Source organism: Myodes glareolus, chromosome 20, assembly GCF_982192425.1.
Source record: "Myodes glareolus chromosome 20, mMyoGla1.1, whole genome shotgun sequence".
Taxonomy (NCBI): domain Eukaryota; kingdom Metazoa; phylum Chordata; class Mammalia; order Rodentia; family Cricetidae; genus Myodes; species Myodes glareolus.
In genome coordinates this window covers 5802069-5823902 of record NC_142045.1, presented here as the reverse complement: position 1 = coordinate 5823902, position 21834 = coordinate 5802069, and the positions used below count along the sequence as shown (strand labels likewise).

General features: G+C 42.4%; 1 long non-coding RNA gene across 1 annotated transcript in view; it reads right to left on the bottom strand.

Moving 5' to 3' along the window:
• Positions 1–20488, bottom strand: part of LOC125393856 (uncharacterized) — a 28029-nt gene extending 7541 nt beyond the window's left edge. The window contains exons 1-3 of the long non-coding RNA XR_015735718.1: positions 20277–20488; positions 12102–12132; positions 1243–1430 (exon numbers count right to left, since the gene is read on the bottom strand). This is a non-coding gene — a long non-coding RNA (uncharacterized LOC125393856). The remainder of the gene's footprint in view (positions 1–1242; positions 1431–12101; positions 12133–20276) is intronic.
• Positions 20489–21834: the final 1346 nt, after the last annotated feature.

Sequence of the window (21834 nt, the reverse complement as noted above, 5' to 3'; positions counted from 1 at the left end):
AGTGTCAGCATCATGTTGCTACTTCAGAGTCAAACTGAAGTTGGATGCAAAGTGAAGTTTTAGTTGTCGTAGAAGACATACGATTAGTAATGTTGATCCAATAATTACATGGAGACTGTTGAATCCAGTTGTTATAAATAATGTGGACCCACGAATGATGTCTGAGCTCAAAAATAGGGTTCCAAAGTATTCTGAGGTGAAGGACTGGGGAGTCGTGTATGAGCATAATTGTGATTAGTAAGGCTTGATTTAAATGGTCTCATTTTCTTTCTATTAGACTGTGGTGAATGCGTGTGATTGAGACTTTTGATGCTAGTAGTACTGAGGGAGTAAGTAGTGGAACTTTGAGGGGACAAGAGGAGTGATTCTTGTAGATGGCCAGCAGCCTCCTAAGTTATGTGTAGGCACCAGGCTAGAGGGATAGAAAGCTCAGAATGTAGAAAGATCGGCAGGCCGCTTCCTGCCGCCCGGCTAGCTTTACCTGAAATAATTACACGGAAACTATATTCTTTTAAACACTGCCTGGCCCATTAGCTGTAGCCTCTTATTGGCTAACTTTCTCATATTGATTTAACCCATTTCTAATAATCTGTGTCTCACCATGAGGTCATGGCTTACCGGGAGAGATTCAGCATGTCTGACCGGGCAGCTTCATGGCAGGCGGCTCTCTGACTCTGCTTTCTTCCTCCTAGAATTCAGTTCTGTCTTCCCCGCCTACCTATGTTCTGACCTATCAGGCCAGGCAGTTTTCTTTATTAATTAACCAATGAAAGCAACAGATAGATAGAAGACCCTTCCACATCATTTCCCCTTTTTCTGTTTTAAAAAAAAGAAGGCTTTAACTTTAACATAGTAAAATTACATATAACAAAACAGTTATCAAGCAAGAATTAGTTACAATATTTATATCTATTTTATCTTCTATCATAACTAAAGAAAACTATAACTATTTATCCATTCTTCAACTCCATCAAAGACTCCAGAAGGATATAATATTACCTAAACAAGAAATAAGCAACTTTCAAACTCTAGAAATGACAGAGACATCTTGCTGCCTGGACAGTCATCCAAAGTTCTTTTGTACCATTGGGGCATCCATCTTTGGCCTACAGGCCCATAGTATCCAGCAGACATTTTTATGAAGCAGGAAATTTTAAAGACAGTTTAGTCACTATCTGCTGTGTCCTGTAGAATGTCTCGCAGACTCTTTCATGAATCAGGAACCCCGAAAGACCATCTCACCTTTAGGCAAGTTCAGCAGTCCTCTTTCTGTGGTTTCTCTGTGTCCAGTTTATGCAACAGTCCAGGCAAGAGCAGCTTCTTGCCCAAATGGCTATCAAACTCCATAAGGAACCTCTTCAATGCCCATCTTCCTCTTGAAGTAGACTGGTACTGCCAGGAGCAGACGTGTCTCATTGTCATGAAAAGCCCTAAGTTATTAAAACATTAAAAAGCCGTATTCTGTAGTATTTGAAAGATATGAAGAATGTCTATCTAACTAAAATATATCTCTATATATCTAGAAAGTCTAACTAATATGACTACAAGCTTGATTATTATCGATGATTATCCATTAAAAACCTATATTTCCTAATTATACATTACATTTTTAAAATGAACTACACAATCATAATACCTTATTCAATATCAGATATACATATACACATAACAAAATTGACCTTAAAATCCATACCAATGCAAATTATTTATATCTATATCGTATCCCCCTTTAAATGTAAAAGAACACATGTAAACAATATTTGGGAATATGGACGTAGTTATTTCTCTCCAAACTTTTTTCTGTTGTATAGGGGCACTGTTAATCAGGTCTTTTATGGTAAAACCTGTGTGCTAGGTTCATCTCAGTTGGCAGTTAAATGAAGTAATTTTTTGAGGGTGTTCATAGCAACCTTTTAGGAGGGCGTGGTCTATCATACCATATTGGGATAGAAGCAATCCACAGGGTTTCATCCTCTGTGAAAACAAAAGAAGAACCTCCTTTTCAAAGTATCATATCATTAGATCCAAATTTTGAAGTCATAATACCCTTATGATATCCATTCTGGTTTAGTGTGGCAGCCCATATAATGAAATGTCTCTCTGTACTTTGCTCCTTTACAGTCAAAAGATTTAAAGATAACACAATGTACATAATCCAGACTCTCTGTGAAATTTTTATTTTTACGTGGCTTATTTTTATTTATTTTTTAATCTATAACTATCTGTACTCTGTCTCTTTAAAGGCTTTACTTTTTTTAAGGCATTAACAGTATTTTTTTATTTTTTTTTCTTCTCTCTCCCAAGCCTATGTACAGTCATCCAACATTGTGACCCATTTAGAGGTCTTTTATGTCTGAATCTGTCCTATTGTGAATCTGTAATTTTTTTATTGTTTAGGAGCAGTTCTTAAAATGCTAAGCACTTTTTAAAAACTTTAGCTTGTGCCGCATAGGGGTAATATGGTACCACCTGTTTTCTGCCCAGTTGATAATTACAACCGTTTCTGCCTGAGGTCAGCACAGTTTAGCGTGGCAGGGTGGAGCCAGAGCCGCTCCAACCTCAGAGCAGCACACAGTTCCAGGCACACAGCAGGTCCACATTGGAGCCGCACTCAACAGTTTAACTCTGAGACTGAGCGTGCAGCACAGAAACTCTTTTCATCCAAGTTACAGCCAAATCTGAGATGCAGAGCAATGCACAGCCTGCAAACATCTCTCTGTATGGTGGCAGAAATCCTCCATGCTCTCCCGTCTGCCTAAGCCTGGTCCCGCAGTCTGCCCAGGTGGGGAGACCAGGCATGGCCTCACAGTATTTTTCTCTCGATCCCGAGGCTGAGCAGGAACATAAACATCTGGGCCTAGAAATGCTCAATAGCCGGAGTTTGCACCAGCGGCAGGGTCCAGGCAGGACCCAGGAAGACGCCTTTTGTAAACAGGCAGTTTTTTGTGTTTTTTTTTTTTGTTTTTTTTTTAGGGCTGCTGAGTCAGGAAATTCTCTCTGCCGCATGCCGCCAACAAACAGCAAAAAGCTGTGTTAAACTCTCTTTTTCTTTTTTTTTAAAGCTCTCTCAGAATTTTAAGTGTATTTAGTTACCACGTTGGGTGCCACTCTGTAGTAGAAGCAGCAGGCTGCTTTCTGCCGCCCATCCGGCTAGCTTTACCTGAAATAATTACATGAAAACTGTATTCTTTTAAACACTGCTTGGCCCATTGTCTTCAGCCCCTTATTGGCTAACTCTCACATCTTGATTAACCCATTTCTAATAATCTGTGTAGCACCACGAGGTGGTGGCTTACCGGGAGGATTCTAACCTGTGGCTGTCTTGGAGAGGAGAGTCATGGAGACTACCTCACTTCCCTTCTTCCCAGCCTTCTGTTCTGTCTACTCCACCCACCTATGTTCTGACCCATCAGGCCAAGCAGTTTCTTTCTAAATTAGCCAATGAAAGCAACAGAAATACATAAGACTCTCCTACATCATCAGAAGCCCACAGAGAAGACCAGATACAATAAATAGGATTATTCCATAGTGGAGGCCTTTTTGGATGGTGGGTGTGTGGTGTCCTTGGTAGGTGCCTTCTCGGATAATACCTCATCATCATTGTTGTACGGTGAGGGTATCTGTTAATAAGTCTAAAGACAGGAGGGTGAATAAGTTGTAGTAAAATCCTATTACCAAGCCAGAGGTTAGTAGAGGGCAGAAAATGCTCCATAAGAGGTTTGCGGCTCACGAAGATGCTGGTTGTTCCTGCTGCTCATGTGCCGGCTCGTGAAGGTGCAGGGCTGTTATGTTCTGGCTTCATGATCATGGTTGCTTCTAATTGTGGCTGTTTCCTAAATGTGCATCTCAATCTTCCTCGTACCCCAACACCGATGGGAAGTGTGGGAAGTGTGTCCTGGAGCTGACAGCCAAAGCATAGCTTCTCTCTTTGGCCGGAAGTGACCTGCTGTGCAAGGGGCAGCAAGGGCATTCAAGTTCTTCAATGTGACTTTAAAAGGCACTTTGGAAAGCTCAGCCTGCTTCTCTGGCCTTTCCAACAATGGCATGGGCCCTTTGTCACCTTCCCACATTGCCTTCCACGTACACGGAAGAAAGAGGAGTTGGTTCGCTGCAGCCGAGTCCTGACCAGGACAAAGCTCCTGAGAGGCCTGTTAAAGGCCATCTGGAGCTTCCACAGTATGGTGTGAGGATAGAAGGGCCACATCAGAAAAGCACTTGGGAGGTAAAATTAGCAGTCCTTGGTGATTAATTGGATGTCAGAGATGGAAAGTAGCAGAGAAGTAATTGCTAGGATGAGTCATGTCTCTGTGCAAAGAACGCAGACTGAATATCTGGGGAGCAGCAAGCTTGGGGAAGCAAAATGATAAGTTTCGGGGCCCAAAGGTATCCGAGAAATTTCACTCCCTTTTCAAAGAAAAGCAACTAACTTCGCAATTGTCTCCTTCCTCCCCGAATCTGTGAAGTCCTTGAGCAGACACATCTGTCTGTTCCTGCCTGGGATGCACGACTCTGTTCTGACAGTCCCTGGCCCAGTGCAGTTTAGGTGCTTGATAGGCATTTGCTGAATGTGGAATAAGCAAGTCGGATAATAAAAATTATCGTGATCGCTTTCCTCGTTAGCTGGATGAGTGGTGTCTTGAACTGCTGCTGGAGACGGCGATTAAACACTCGGCGAGATTATGTTTTGATGATGATGATGATGGTGATGGTGATGGATCGGGGAGAAAATATGTCTCCAGCTGGGAACTGGAGCCAGAGGTGAGTGAGTCTCCCAGCGTCTCCCCACACAGGCAGACTGGCCAGAGTCCCCTAACTTCTATTCGTTGTTCTTCTGTTACACATATGCATCAGGTGACAATCATCTCGTGGTCTATTCGGAAGTGTGCCCAGGTGTTTTGCAAATGGAACGACTTCTGCTGATCTGTCATACGCAGTTACCAACCCCTTATATTACAGCCAAGGCTGACTATTGAACTCCGGGTAAGGCAGGCCTGCAGCCAGACTGATTCCTTGCAGCCGCTCCAGGGGTACCCAAACCTGATCATTACCGGCGACGTAGTGATTAAACTGGGTTATAATTGGAGCTGACTTTACCTAGCTGGTTTTACCCACGCCTTTTGCACGGCAGGTTTGCTATGCATGCTGTCACCTTCTAAGCATGTGCACAAGGAATAATCCTGAGACTATCAGACACAGTGCCCTATCCCCAAACAAATGCTTACTATGTTCCCTGTGGTGATTTGGATGAGAATGGCCCCCGTAAGTTCTTATGATTGAATACTTGAGTCCAAGTTGGTGGACTCATTCGGGAAGGACTAGGAGGTGTGACCTTGTTGGAGGAGTTGTGCCACTGGGGGGGGGGGTGGGCTTTGAGGTTTCAAAAGCCCATACCTTTCCTACTTTGCTCTCGCTGTCTCATGTTAGTAGGTCAGGATATAAACTCTCAGTTTCTGCTCCAGCACCAAGCCTGCTTGCTGCTATGCTCCCAACATGACTCACCGTCTGAACCTGTAAGACCCAAAGAAACTCTTCTAACCATTGCCTTGGTTATGGTGTCTTTTCACAGCAGTAGAAAACTGACGAACACACTCCCCAACCTTCTGACATGAACCCCACATGTGCACTTATAATTCAAACAAGTGGCTTACCCAGCTACTGTTTAAGAGAACCAAAGGGACAGTAACTTCCAGGGGAATGACACAGACCTCAGTACACATGCGGCCACATTCCTAGGCCTAGAGGAGTGCTCATATGCTCGTATCCAAGTGACACCCCACGAACGTGATAGCCATAAGTATGGATGAGCACAGCCCAATAGCAAAATATCCTCCAAGCCAAATAAAAAACTGTCTCCCCTTGATTTACAGAGTGCTTATATGTTGACCCCAAAATAAACTTAACTTCCTGAACAAATAAAACCTCCGACTTTGTGTTGCGGGCTCAGAGGATTAAAGACAGACTTTTGGTCAAATTACTATCCCGAAGGACAGACCTGTGTGGGATGTGTTTCTTCATCCTGGGGACTGTCCTGAGCAGTGGTCCCCCAGCACCCAGTGACCATGACCCCTGGAGAACTGTTTTCTCAGGTCTTCATGTACCTCTCGGGAGTTCTGACACCCCGCTTCATAAAAGCCATGTAATTCCACATTGCAGCCCAGGTGCCACTTCACTGAGCTGTCAACTTAGGGAAAACATGGCACTAAAGGGACAGGAGTTAGGACACCGAGGACAGCAGGAACCCCATAACTTAGCCAAAAGGTGACGTATTAGGAATCTGTCCTATGAATCTATTTGCTGGGGTTCACTGCCATTTGTCTCATAAGCAAACAACAACAGGAGATCAACCATCTCCAACTCTTTCTATCTCACCGAGCTCATGGCAAACAGTGAGCCAAAGCTGGAGAAAGCTTTTCACAACAAGAAAGAAAATGTGTGTTGTCGTAGGCAAGAGACACCTGGGGAGTTATCTGCTATCCTAACCGACCTTGATAGATACAGGTTCATCTCCACAATAAGTTTCCCTTCACCCTTCTGGTGACACACCTTTTTCCTTGGTGGTCTCTCACTTCAAACTCTACCTTTGGTTCCTATGGCCCCAAGATGTGATGAGTAGCGATTCTGGGCCTTGCTGTGGGGACTCATCTGTCAAAAGGCTGGTGGCTGAGACTCTCTGGAATAGATTACCACAAACAAGATAAAAGCATGCAAGTTGATTTTCATGTAAGTTTGATACTGCATTGGAACCTTCAGAAACCAGGAACCCAGGAAAAGGAGAAGAACCCATACATGGTGTCCCCAGCAGGGGTTACAGCATTGTCTCCCATGAAACCAAATGTCTGCACACAACCCTGACTCCCTTCAACAATAACAAGGGGTCTCGAAGCCATTACCCTTCTACCCCTTGCAGCTGATGACAGCCCCGTCTCTCTAATTCTGTTTGTGTTTCTCCTGACCATGAATTATGTCATTATTATGGCTTTTAAGCATTTGTGTGAACAAGTTCTGATAGATTTGGATTTTGTTTTTGGTAGTTCTGAGAATTTAATCCGAGTCCTCATGAAAGCTCCATCTCTGAGCTGCTCCTGAGCCTCCAGGATATTTCTGTTTTTATATTCGTGTGCATTATTGAAAGTAAATGATGCAATAGGCTATTATCTCTAAATATGTATTCATGACCTATTCATCGCTTTCTTAAGTTTTTGTATTTCTAGGCTATATGACTTATCTGTAAGGTTTTAAATCTAATCCTCTCTCCCTCCAAGTTTTCTGCCTGTGCGTGCACACAAACAGTTCTGGGCCTTGTTGCTCCAGAGTCACCTGTATTTGTTTCCAAAGAAAAGTCATTCTGTGACAATGTATTGGTTTTTATTTTATTATGTATGTGTGTGCATTCCTGTGTCGTGTGTTGGGTATCTGTGGAGGACAGAAAAGAACATCAGATTCCCTGGAGCTAGAGTTACAAGCAGTTGTGGGCTGTCTGAAGTGGGTGCTAGAAACCCAGCCCAGGCCCTTGGCGTTAGCCATGTGGCTAACCCACTAGGCCCTTGGCGTTAGCCATGTGGCTCTCATAACCATGGAGCCCTCTCTCCTACCTGGGCCACCGGGGGTCATCTGTATTCTTATGGATGCTTGCATCAAAGTAGGATTGGACGACCAAAGCGCAGCCTGGGTGGAACTGAGCAATAACTATTTCCCCACAAGCATCTTCATTACCAGGTATGGGATATCCACAGGTATAGGATAGAATATCTGCCCCCTGAGGGTTTTCAGAAGGTGACCTATCTGCTGTTTTCTGCAATGTAAAGTTCCACATTTGAGGCTTGCATATCACTACTGTGGTTGACCAAATACCTCTAGAATGTGACATCAAGCATGAGCTTTCTTGAAAGCTGACTTTCGCCAAGGTTGCAAGTTGGATGACCTAGAGTCTAAGCAAGTACTAAAATTTCCTACGAGGCAGAAGACAGAGCCTGGAAAATAGCCCACAAGGACTAAATGGTCTTATCTCCTTAAAGACAGGATTATTGAGAGACAGTAGGCAGGTAGCACAACAAGACAAGATCTCCTTGGCTTGTAACTAGTTAAGGGTAGTAGCTTCCAGTCAGGTTCAAGCAGTATGATATGAGATTTTACATCACTATGTGACCTACATAGTCTTGGGGTGAACAGAGCCATGAAAATACAGTTGGAACTGACTGGCTGGAGTAATATCTGACTTTTAGGAAGGACTGTGTATCCTTGAGTAGGTTGTCAACTTCCCTGAGCCTCAGCTTATTAATCTGTAAAATGGAAAAAATAGAAACAAGCAGGTCTCTGGGTTGTAAATGCTGTTACCTACCCTTGGTTCTCTAAGTCGGAAGCAGTATGGTCAAGCTTTGTATGTCAAGGAACTCTAGTAGGCTTACAGTCTTTAGACACTGCTATAGAAAGGAAATCACATTCGTGCTGTTTTTAATTTTTAAAATTATGTTTTCCTTTTCATTGATACAGTTTTGTTTAAAACAAAACCAAGATTTCTCCCCCATCTTTGAATCGACATGAGAACTATTTTGAGAAGTGAGGGAAGCAAGAAAATTGCAGTTTGTCTTGAATAATATATTCTGTAGAGAAAAACATAGCAATTAAAAATATCATTTGACCTTTCTATATCCTAGTACTTAAAACATCAATGATATTTTTAATTCCTATGCTTTCCTCTACAGAATATAGCATTCTCTTTCACTGATGTGTAGTATTCCATTGTACATGGTACTGTAATTTATTTATATAGCCCCATCAATATTTGGGTCATTTCCAGTCTGTTCCCATGACATGGTTAGGATGAACACACTCACACAAGTACCAGGTAAACTGAGCAGATTCCCAGAAGTGGGATTCCTGAGTGACTGGAATAATGTCTCCAGCATCTTGGGGGCTGTCTACAGGTTCTCCATGATGGAGGAGTATCATGTTGTATTCCCAGGGCATTGTGGGAGGATGCCCGCTTCCCACAACCAACTCACACAGCATGGAGACACACCTAGGGTGTGGGATGACCTAGGGACTCAGGAACCCTGTGTCGCTGTGCCTTTCCATTTGCAGTAGCCTCCTTGCCAGCAAGGCCGCGCTCCTTTCCATGTATTTAAGGATCATTTGCATTTTGCCTTCAATACCACGTCCTTGGCTCACTCTGTTCTATTAATTTTTTAACGCTCCTTATCACAGAGATTAATGAGCTGAAAATATTCTAACCTTTTTTCTTTTGTCTTTTTTTGTGATTTTGTAATTCTTTGGCAGAGCTAATAATTAGTGAAGGCATTTATTTAATAAGTAAATATATTGAATTCTACTTATAAATATATTTACTTGGTAAATATACTGGAAACATTAGAGTACGTTCAATACATAAATGTATTGAATATCTTAAAATGCATTTCATAAGTAAATACAGCGAGTGCTCTGCCAGCTGTTGATGATGGGAGTGAATAATTTAAGGGTCGTCCCTTGCAGTCGGGGCAGCTATAATTCTAGTTGGTATGAGGAATAAAAATAGCTCCTGACATTTGAATAGCCCTTTATCACTTATAAATCACTTTCACAGTGATTATTTTCGGTACCACAGATATATTTTTAAAGATCATATTTGTTAGGTTTTGACTTAGCAGTAGGGACAAAAAGCTTACAGTAGCGTTTCCTTAAGCAAAACACAACTTCCCTGTCCTGTGGAAGCCTAGTGCTGGTCTCCATGGGGCAGAAACACAAGTTCTCTACATCTGTGGAGATGTCATGGCCACTGTAGAGATGGCTGGGCAGAGGAGCAGGAAGATAAGAGACAAAGGTGCATGCTTACTGTCTCCGATAGACAGGTCCAGCTGTCACATGACCCGTCCATTGATGCCTAGAGGCTAGAACTCGAGTCACATGGCCACATCTAGCTGCAAGGGAGTTTAAGTCACTCGGGGTTGTCATGTGTCCCACCGAAAAGTGGTTGGAAAGATGATCCTATAACAGATGGAGGAGAAGGGTTACTAAGCTTCAACCAGAACCATCTGCCAGAAAAATAAACAGAAAAGGTGTCATCGTGCACCTTATGAAGGGGAAAATGGTACAGTGACTCCAGCCATCTGTGTCCAACTCCCTGACAGTAGGACGACAGGCATGCACCACCATACCTGACCTTCTTTTCATGGGGTCTGTGCTTTGAACTTAGGTCCCATGATTTAAAAGCAAATATTTTATCAAACAAACTGTACTTTACAATCCACTTTCCATACAATGAATCAGCGTTTCAAACCAACTTTGCATGCCCGGATAAACCCCACTTGGCTATGGTGAGTATTCTCCGTGATGTTCTTTTTCATTCAGCTTGCTGATTTGTTGAGGATCCTTCCCTCACGGAGTCCATCAGAGATGGTCACCAGTGCCTTGTTTCCTAATATCCTCTAGCTTTGGTACAGGGCAAGCCTGGCATCCCAAAATTAGTTTAGAAATGTTTCATTTTCCATTTTTGGAAGAGTTTGAAACGCTTAATATTCATTCTTTCAATTTTTGGTGAATCCAGCAGCAGTTAAGCCATGAAGTCCAGCGATCTTCTTCATTAGGAGACCTTGTATGGTTCCAATCAATGTTTTTTGTTCAGGTTTTCTGGTTCTTCCTGAAGCAATCTTTGTAAATTAGGTGTTTCTCATTATTTGTTTGTTTTAGATTATCTGTTTTGTTGACCTAGAATTGTTTATAGTAGTTTACGATCCTCGGTGTTTCTGTGGTATTGCAATGCTCCGTGTTATAATCGATTGCTTGTTTGTTTGTTTTTAAGTTTTATTGTGTAACCATTTTCTTCAAATGGAAACATTTCTTCCCAAAGGGAAAATGGACCTTCCTAAGACTTGGTAAGTAAGGAGAAGTTACAAAACTCAGAAAGTTACATAGAAAGAAGTTCCAGGAGACTGTCCCAGTGAACATCAGCAGAAGAGATTCTGGTGGAATTGGATACAGCTTGGCCAGGAAGTTCCTTGAATGCAGCTTTCTTGAGTAACAGTCACGATGGGGTCCACATGCTCCTCAAAGGAACTCCTGGCTCTTGTGCCAGTGTGTGACTTGAAAAACCCATTGGTTTACCAAGCTGGTCTTGGGTGGAATCACCATAGGCTGGTTCAACATGTGGATCTACAAATATGATATGGTCCTCGGCAGAATGAAAGAGAAAAATCTATGCATACCCCCTCTCCCTTCTTATAGGTGTGTGTTTGTGTATAAGCTTTTGGGAAATTTTGACATCCCTTTAATAACTACAAAAAGGAAAGAAAGAAAAAGAAAGCACTTTGGGTTCTTGGGTAAAGAATACTTTCTGTACAATAGGAGAACCTGAGTTTAAATCTACAGTAATGATGGAAAGCAAGGTACACATGTATCTGCCTTAACTCCAGTGATGAGGAGAAAGGAGGGCAGAGCCAAGAGGATCATTGAGGCTGTCTGGATGCTAAACAGTCTCCAGAATCAGTGAGAGACCCTGCCTCAAAGTAAGAAGGCAGAGAGTGGCCTATGTCCTTCCTATGTGTATCTCCATATACACTGCATATGCCACACATACATGCCAATAAAAATAAAATCAACAAATTGCATAAAGGAATTATATATTATATTTATATATTTAATTATATTTATTATATAATTATATATATTAGCACAATAAAGTTCATATTTAATATTGTAAAAGATTCCATTGTAACCAAAGCAATTGACAGATTCTATGCAGTCTTTATCAAAGTGACATTTTTCAGAGAAATAGAACAAACATCTCAAAATCATAAAGAAGCACAAAAGACCACTAACACCAAAGGTATTTGTGTTGTGGGATAATTTTCTTTTTGCACACTGTAAAGATGTGTCTCTGCCTAAGTCACCTGAATGGTTTAATAAAGAGATAAATGGTCAATAGTTAGACAAGAGAAGTTATACAGGACCTCTGGTGAGAGAGGTATTTTTAGACTGGTAATACATGTTATGGTAGAAAATGATTTAGATACAAAACTTTAGACTTACCAAGCTAGTATATATAATAGAGTACTTTCTCCAAAGTTGCCAAATACAAATAAACTGGACATTGTAAATGTAATTCTTACCTGATAATTGTTCTTTTTGTATATAGTTTTACTGTGTTAGAGTTAAAAGAAAAAAAAAAGAGAAATGTTAGTCATCTATTACACTCAATTTGTGGCCATGTTACATATGTTTTCAAGGTCAAACAGATGTGTTTTAGATCAATAGATAGTCTTCAAACACTTCAGAGACCTATAGCATATGACATTTGAGATGTTTTAATAACAAGATTTTTCATTACAGTGAGACACATCAGCTCTTGGCAGAATCAAAATACTTTAGGAAAGGATGATGGATGCCAAACATTGTTGAACTTTCTAGTGGGACCACCAGTCTCCAAATAATGACACAAAGATTTACTATTAATTATAAAAGCTTGGCCTTTAGCTTAGGCTTGTTAATAGCTAGCTCTTATAACTTAATTGGCCTGTTTTCTATTAATCTATGTTTTGTCACCTGGCTAGTTACCTATCTTCCATAATGTATGTCCTCAGTGTCTTATTGGTCTTTTGTGTGCCTAGATTCTTCCCCAGTTCCTCTTTCTCCCCAGAAATCCCACTTAACCTCTCTTGCTTAGAGATTGGCCATTCAGATTTTTATTAAACCATACAGGTGCCTTAAGCAGAGACACATCTTCACAGTGTACAAAAAGATCATTTCACAACATTTTCAGATTGGACAAGCAGGACACAAAAAAAAGGTGATTGCTGAATTTTACCAAGACAAGCAATGACAGTCCTTCAAAAAAAAGTCTGTTAGATATTATAGGCCTTGTTTGTTGAAGATGGATGCCCCACCACTGCAGAGGAACCTTGGGTGAATGTCCAGCCAGCCAGATGTCTCTGTCTTTTCTATAGTTTTGGAAGTTCCTGTTTACGCAGGTCATATACCCTTTCTGGGTCATTGATGAGGAGGGTTAATAGAGCCAGTTCTGGGAGGCAATATAATTTAGACTAGTATTTACCATGTGATCTAGCCATCACACTTTTGTGAGCACCCAAAAGAAATTAAGTCAATGTTCATTGCAGCATTATTCATAACAGTCAAATATGGAAATGATCTGTGGTTCTGCTCAGCCCTAGAAACGAAGGGAATCAAGTCATTTGAGGCAACATGGATGAGTACAGAAGGCATTGCTTTTAGTATACTTAGTGAGATGAGCCAGGCATGGAAAGACTAATACTGCATTATTCCCTTTACACGGGACATCCATAAGATTTTAACTGAGGGAAGTAGAGAGAAGAATGAGGTAAGGGTGGGAATATGGAGTAACAAAGGGATGGAAGTCCAAGTATTTCAGTCAAAAGCAAGAAGTTCAAGAGATCTTGTATAACACTGACCACATTGGTACTGTGTTCTTGAAAATTGAAGAGAATGAACTTCATGCTCCCCCTCCCACGCACACGTTCAAGTGTGCAAAGTAGTTATCTAGTCTAATTTAGTCATATCACAATGGATACATATTGACAACATCATGAGAAATAGATACAGATTTTTGATACAGTTTTTATTGGTCAATTAAAACAAATTAGAGAAAGAGACATCAAACAGACAGATATAGTTTCACAATTCCAGATCCAAAACAAGTGAGAACTTTTCAGAAGAAATTGAGATGTAAGAGTTAGCCAATAAGAAGCTAAAGCTATTAATGGGTCAAGGAATGGTTTAATTAATACAGTTCCATGTGATTATTTCGGTTCTGGGAGGATTTGACGAACAAGTGGCTCTTCGCAACAAATATTTCAGGTCTAAGCTAGGTGGGCGGCTGGGAACCAACAAGCAGCGTGCTACTACAGATTGGCAATTGATACCGTCCTGGAGAGGGAGAGGAACTTTTCCTTACTTTCCCCTTGGTTGACTCGACCTTGCTCTTATGTGACACCACACACCTGAGAATATATAGGCGGCACAAACTTGGACATCATGTGTGTTAAAAGAAAAGAGAATACAAAGTTGGGTGGGGGAAAGGAGCTGGGTCTGTGAGGACCTAGGAGAGGGGTTATATGATCAGAACTCATTATATGAAGTTCACAACAAACTAATAGAAATATTTCAAAATCCTAAATAAAAAGGATAATAATAACAATAATTTGTTTAATATGTGTACAATAAATGTTCTTGGTATGCAAGAGTCACTTATTTGGGGGGATTGTTAATGTGTAATATTTAATTTCATCTCTGTATTTTCTGACTGTGCTAATTCTATCCCTTTCATTCCTTTGTTATGCTACTGATATTTTAGTTTATATTCACGTGTTGGTGCTGTCAACTTTTAAGTATTACTTCCCCCTTCCAAGGGTGTAGAGAAAAAGCTTGTTATGCGCCATAAAAAATCCAAAGAGTCATGAACATGTAGCTGGTACAGTGTGACTTGCCTGTCAGAGAAGGTGCAAGAACTTAGAACGGGCTCCAGCCTTGCAGGCTTCCCAAGCAGCCCAACACTAGTTCTCAAGCATTCAAAAGGAGAAAATCAAGGCTTTAAATGGTTCAGGACTATTAATAGGCTTTTTACCTCCTGCCCCAGAACTCTACGGCTAACTATTACTTTCAAAGCTCTCCTAAGAATTGGAGGCCATCCCGCCAGAAGCACTGGTTCCCACCATATTGAGATTGTTTGCTTTCTGGTTCTGGCTGGTCCCTGCACATTTGTAAGGGAGTGAAGGATAGGAGTCAGCAGTAGAATAAACTGGAATGAAGCGCTAACCAAATTCAAGGGCATACTCATTTGCCTCCTGGAGGAAGTGGGGAAAGAGGGAGGGGGTAATTAACCAGAAACCAAGAAGAAATCCTCAGAAATTAAAAATAATATGATAGAGGGGCTCAGCAGTCAAGAACACTCACTGCTCTTCTGGAGAACCCCAGTTTGAGTCCCAGCATCTAGACCGGGTGACTCACAGCTGCCTGTGTCTTCAGGCTCCAGGGGCCCTGACACTTCTGGCCTCTGTGAACACCTGCATTTATATGCACACACCCACTTGCTGACTCATACATACATAATTAAAAACAAATCATTAAAAACCATGTTTCCAAAATTAGGAGAGCAATAGAAATGATGGAAGAAGAAGTTGAGGGGAAACTTTCAGAACACAGAGGGGACAGAAAATGGAAATGCAAAGGAAGGAAGCACAGACAACCATGGCTCTGGCTGTTGGGGGTCCAAAGAGAAAAGGAAAAATCAACAGGAATTCAAACCAAAGAGAATAGAGAAGAAAGAAGGCTGGAAGCTTTCAAAATACCAGTCGACCAAGTCCTTAACAAAGAAACCACATTCGGTGTACTGTGGAGTTTCAGAACCAAGGGACAGAATATTCTACAAGGTTTGAAAGAGAACTAAGTCCCTGGAAGGAAAGAGAATTCACAGCCACACTCCTGTGAAGGAAAACTATCTTTGAAAGTTCCGAGAAGAGATTGTTTGGAAACTACAATTCTCTATCAAAATAACAAGCATGTAAAAGGTAAGCAGATCAGAATTCAGACCCAATAGTGAAGAATGAGTTTATATTTGCAATTTCCGTCTCAAGAAGCCCAGTGTACAGACACCAGAAATACAAATTTAAACTCCCAGGAAAGGAAAACCTTTCTGATATGGGAGAAAACCTTTTTGATATAGGAGGTGATTAAATTTATCCAGGAAATTCCTGGATACCAGATGTCAACTGATCTAACCGAGATTTGTTTGAATTAAAACAATATCAGCAGGTTACAAGAGCAATACTTTTTAAGAAGACTGGACTCCACTACTAGGAATAAATGAACATGAGTAAAAGCTGGCTCAGGAGATGAAGGAAAAAATAATCTACTATCAAGGAAAAAAAGAAGCAATCAAAACCCAGGAAAAACAAAAGGTTTTATAACTAAGTCATAACTGAAATAGAAACGGAAGTGTAGCTTTATTTCTAGCATTCGGATGGATGCGAGAAAGACTATGTCTGATACTAACAGTTAGCTTGGAGGGGCACACAGGTCATGACATTGGCACTAGAGAGAAGAAACATAATCATGGCATGCTACTTGCTCTGTAATTAAATATATTTACATAGTTGTAAGTAAGCATTGTTCTCTGGTTTTCAGTTTTTAGAATCAACTTATAAACAAAGCCGAGGAAATCCACTGTGGTTACAGAGTAGCCAGGACTTGGAGAGAGAGGGGGAGTAGAGGAAACAGGCACCTTGCTCCTCCTCTTGCAGAAAGAGAAGTCAAATGAATCACTGGCTGTCAATAGGGTAGGAACTAAAGATTTATCTATAATTACAGCAGCCACAGAGAAAGAAACTAAAATGACAAAACCTTTGAAAACCTTGGAGGGAGTGGGAGACGTGAATTACGACTTCCCGGTGGATTGAAGCAGTAGATGATGTAGGCTAAGGTGGTGATCCAGGTAGGGCAGTATAAACATACCATTTGGAAAAGAGAAGAAGCCACAAGAACTGAAAACATCAACAGGCTTCGAGGCTGTCATCTGTGGGGCAACAGAATGAGGGCGGGTTTGGGCACAGGGGACAGTTCCTTCCCTTATAAAGTCTTGGGACAGTTATTACTCTAGCCAATTTGAATGTCAGTCCTAGAAAGGCATTTCAGTGCCATGCCATAAAAATACCCAAAACAACAAATACATAGACATCCAGGACAGGGAGTGGGGTAGAAAGAGTGATTTATCTCAAATCACACTAGAGGGTCGTGGCCGATGAAGGGCGGAGCTGAGGTTTGAACTCAGCTCATCTAACTCTAATTACACAGCTCACAGGGACTTCCTTGGGCAGGATAGTGTAGGTAGGGTGTTCCCATCATGGTCTTGACCTCTTTGCTCATATCACTCCTTCCACTCTTCAGCTGGACTTTGGGAGCTCAGCCAGAGCTCTGCTGTGGGTCTCTGCCTCTGTTTCCAACAGTTGCTGGATGAAGGTTCTATGGTGATATTTAAGATATTCATCAGTCTGACTACAGGGCAAGGGAATGAATGGCTCCTCTTAAGGACAAACTTGAATAGTGAACCAATATTATTTATGAGTTAAAATGTGTGTGTGTGTGTGTGTGTGTGTGTGTGTGTGTGAGAGAGAGAGAGAGAGAGAGAGAGAGAGAGAGAGAGAGATGCATTCCAAGAATGCATGAGGAAGTTGTTTGAAATAAGGTTTGTTTTCCCCTTTGCTGTCCTGATAAATTTGTTGTCGAGGAAAGGGGATTTGTTTTATTTTAATGTGTCATGGCATAGGGTTATGACAACAACAGTTATTTCTGAAGGCTATTGGTGGGTGTGGCATTACAATAAAGCCAACGATAGTGAGAAGCAGTGGGGCTCCTGGTCAGCCATGCTGGTTCCCGCTGGTTTGAAGTGGTCTTATGTCTTTCCTGTTCGAGTGGTCACGTCATGTCCTGCTGTGGCATGCTCTGAAGGCCTTTCAGCTCCCAGTCACTGACCCTCTGTCTTTTTCCATCAATGGACACAGGGGAGGGTGCTCCTGGCCTTATCTAGCCCTGTGTGAATCCTGCCTGGGAAACTGATTTTCCTGAAGATCTCGCCTGAGGAGCCTCACAGTTGCTATTAGAAGTGTTCAACGATGAGGAATGTTCTGGGTAAGGGATTCCCAGGCCTTGGGAAGCCAAAATTTGCACAATGTGAGATGTTTATATAAGCAACGTTATTTTTAAAAACTCCTAGTAGATTATCAGCTCTGTGAAGAAAAATACTGAAAGGACTTTAGCCAGCCCGGACCTGGCGAACAGGGCTCTGGCAGACCTTGCCTTCTCTCCCATTCCTTCTACCTTGCTAAGAAAAAAACCCTTAGATTACATTTCTCAAGCTAACAACTAAGGTTTATTCCCTTATTTGGCCAATCCCTCCTCCTGAGGCTGACTACCAAGGTTTAGCTATCAAAGTGTTGAAGTTCAGCAATCAAAAGCCCCCTTTGACTCAGCTAATTAACATACCCAATTAAAATTAAACACTCCATCTTAACTTGGGGTTTCCCCTTTACCTTTTAAACTGCCATTTTCCGGTGGTGCACGCCTTTAATCCCAATGCTTGGGAGGCAGAGGCAGGAGAATCCTTGTGAGTTTGAGGCCAGCCTGGTCTATAAGAGCTAGTTCCAGGACAGCTAGGACTGTTACACAGGGAAACCCTGTCTTGCAAAAAAAAAAATTAAACTGCCTTTTTCCTATGCAGAAGAGCCTTGTCTGCTCCTCTCTGTCCAGAGCCAGTCTTTTGTTCTGCCCTCTTCTGGGACAAATATGTCTTACCCCTTTCCCTTGCCCATTTTCTCCTCTTTCCCTTGTTCCTTCCCCTTCTCCTTTTTCCTCTCTTTCTTGTCTTTGTCTATAATTCCCTGCCCTTTGTCCCTCTGGGGCAAGTAAATCTCATTTGTGCTGAGAACTTGGCCTCAGGGATCCTGAGCTGATACTTTCCTTTCAAGTATAGCCTCGGGTTTTCTCTGAAGTAATAACCCTAACTCCAGCTAGAATGCAACACACACCATAAAGGCTCCCTAAAACTTCAAAGCAATGAATGAGCTCGTGGAGATAGGATAGGAAATTATCCAAAGACTGGCAGTAAGATGCCCCATGAAACAGCCTCTAGGAACCTCCCTAACCCTACAGTCACCATAGAGGCAGGCCATCAGTGTGGGGGCCATAGGGAAGACAGAAGGCAACTTGTAAGGGTCAGTCCTCTCCTTCCACCATGTGGGGCCCAGGGATCACGCTTAAGTCAATCAGGCTTGATGGTGAGCACCTTTCCCTGCTGAGTTATCTTGCTGGGCAGTCCTTCGTACGTTTGGACATTTTAAAGACAGGACTTTGCTATGTTGCCCAAGCTGACCTCAAAGTCATGCTGTTCCTGCCTCAGCTTCCTGGATTACATGTTGTTCCTGCCTCAGCTGGGATTAGAGGCATGCTTCCCCAAGCCTGGCTTTGGTGTTTATCTTTCCAGAAGTGAAAGTTTGAAGGTCAAATCTGACTTGTGTTATAACGTCGCCAGCTCTCCACGTTCTGGTCTAGACTTTGCAGGAAGTCACAGCTGTGCGGCTTGAGGATAGGGGTCTGAATCAATGTCTCTGTCTACACAGCTGGATAAACAGGCACAATCACTATCACTAGCTTCTAAACATTCGTGTCATCTGGGGTGCCAGACACTCAAAACAGCAGCCTTTGGCATCTCTTAAAATGGCCTTTCGATACCTAGAAGTTAGCATGAGAACAGCTCTGTCGGACTTGTGCCCAGCTGTACGTGGAACAGTCGCTTGACTGCTCATTGGTGGTACAGAAGTGTGTCCGAGAAGATGAGCTGTCAAAGTAAAAGCCCATTTTGGTGATGAAAGGAACGTTGTATCTCTAGCCCTAGCATCAAATTTTCAAACAACTCCATGAATCTGGGCTGGGAGGGGGGAAAGTCATCATGCAGAAAAAAAAAAACATTGTGAGAAGCAATCTAACACATAAACTTCTTAATGCCTCAAAATGAAGCTGAAATTAAATGCCACTGCTTTTGGAGGTGACTAATGCACAGCCTGGTCAAACCCAAAGCTCTTTAGTGTATAAAACTTTACAAATGAATCTATTCCATCACCAGGCAAAGTGTAACCAGACCGCATCTAGAAGGGTTGTCTAATTTCCGCTCAGGTCTCTGTTAAGTAAATACATTGCTGTATACTGGCATGGAATCTTGCTTAATTAAAGGAGCAGAAAGGTGGTTTTGGTTTTCAGGGGAGAGCTTTGGGGGATGAAAGAGTCATGAAAAGGGCAAGGATCTGTTATATAACCGAAACCCAGAAAGGCCAAGAGACTCAGGAAGAGGCATGCTGGCTCACTGCAAACATAGAGGCGGTGTGGGATCAGTGGTTTCTAGCACCATTGCCGGTATCTCGGGTACCAGGAATGGCACACAGCTTATCAAGTGTCTGTGATGATCAGCAACAGGTCCTCTACCCAGGGACCATTTTCCGGAGCATCTTTTATATCGATACTTTCTCAGAATAACTAAAACTGTAGACTTACTTCGTCCTCTGTGGTTCAGGACGGTGTCAATTGCAAACAAGACACCGCTAAAAAGAGAGGCATCCACTTGAGGCAGCCCTCACCTCGTTCCGTGTGTCACAGCTATTTCCCGAACCTGAGAGGGAAATGTACTATTTATGGAACATCAACCACTAGGTGCAACCACTAGAAAGAACTGGCCAGGGTGCTGTGGAGAAACACACAGGACTTACCAGGTGTGGTGTCTTCCACAGAGGTGAAAACCAGCAGGCTTCCATTTCTTTTCCGCTGCGGCCGAGGTTCTTTATTTCCAAAGATCCGCTTTGGGCACTTGGCAGCTGCCAAGTTGACCTGCAAATCTACTCAATTCCATTTCACAGTTCCTAAAAATGACTGTGTCCAGTTCCCCAGACAGGTGAGAGGGACATGTTTATAAGCAGAGCAGAACTCTGTAAGAAAAGGTTGAGCGAAATGAGTAGGAAGGACCGGAGAAAGCAGACATCCATCAGAGGCCGTTAGAGGCTGCCATTCCCCAGCTGCAAATGTGTCACAATCCTGCACGAGACCCTTCACCACCTGTGGGATGCACCGCTCCCTACCCTTTCAAGCCGCTACTGCCTCACAAGGAGTATGTGAGAACTCTGAACCCCACCGTTGATGAGCTCCAACTCTGGCCTCTGGAGAAATACTGCAACCACATTTTATATCTCTCCCCAAAAAAAAAAATCATTTTTTTGAGAACAAAATCTCCTTTTCTTTGATTGTTAAAAGCAATATCTGAATACTTGAAACATCTTTTCTCATATCACCTAATTTGGTGCACTGGGAAAAAAGGTCAAGAAAGAGAGAGATGTGAATGGGGAGTGGGGTGGGGGAGTCCTGCAGCTTGCTTGAGCATGTCCTGCAAGGGAAGCGTCCACCAGAAAAGACTCCTAAGGCACCATTTGAGTCAAGAGAAAGTCTTTATTAGCCAGCCTATGACTATCCCAGCCTTCAGGATCCTAGGATAGCCCTGGATTTTTCTTGGGGAGAACTTTGAAGCACAAAACCTGCATCCTGGGTTGACATCCCTCAGCTAGCAAGAACAGTTAACCAGAAGCAGAACTGCAGACACGAAAATATCAAGGTTGTAGTACTTTAAGAACTTTCCCAGACTGTGGGTGACGATGGATTGAGTCTTTGTGTTGCTGTCCACATGCTGGGTTCCGGGGCCCGACCAGGACTTTTGTCATTGTGTCCATTGTGCTAAGGTCTAGGGGCCTATTACACCGAACTTGATAATGCAGGGGAATTGGGGTCCTCCTTTGGGGAGTCTTAGTCTCATCAATAAAAGAATGTAGGAATTGACTCAAATAGAAACTCAGGGAATTTAATTAGAATTTGAAAGAAAACCCCAGGGCAGACAACCTGTAGAAATCTCAGGACTGCCTGGAGAAGAGGAACGGAGGAGAGAAGGAAAAAGGCCATGGAGTTTTAAATTGTCGCGGTGGCCAGGCACAAGGTAGATAAGCAACCACATGATGGGGAGGGGGGCTTTAAAGGAAGAGCAAGGAAGCCCAAAATGCTGTTATTGTTGTCGTTGTTGTTGTTGTGGGGGGGGAGGGGCAAAGTGTTAGGGAAAACGTACTTAAGAAGACATGGAAGAAATGGAAAAGTTATGGTTTTCTCATTAATTCCATCAACCATTCAGAAATGTGGGAAGGCTTATAACCTACGTGGCTGTGGTCCATACGCTACTGAAGGCCTGCAAGTGGCTTCACTCAGCATAGGGATTCTGGGAAGTGAAGTACA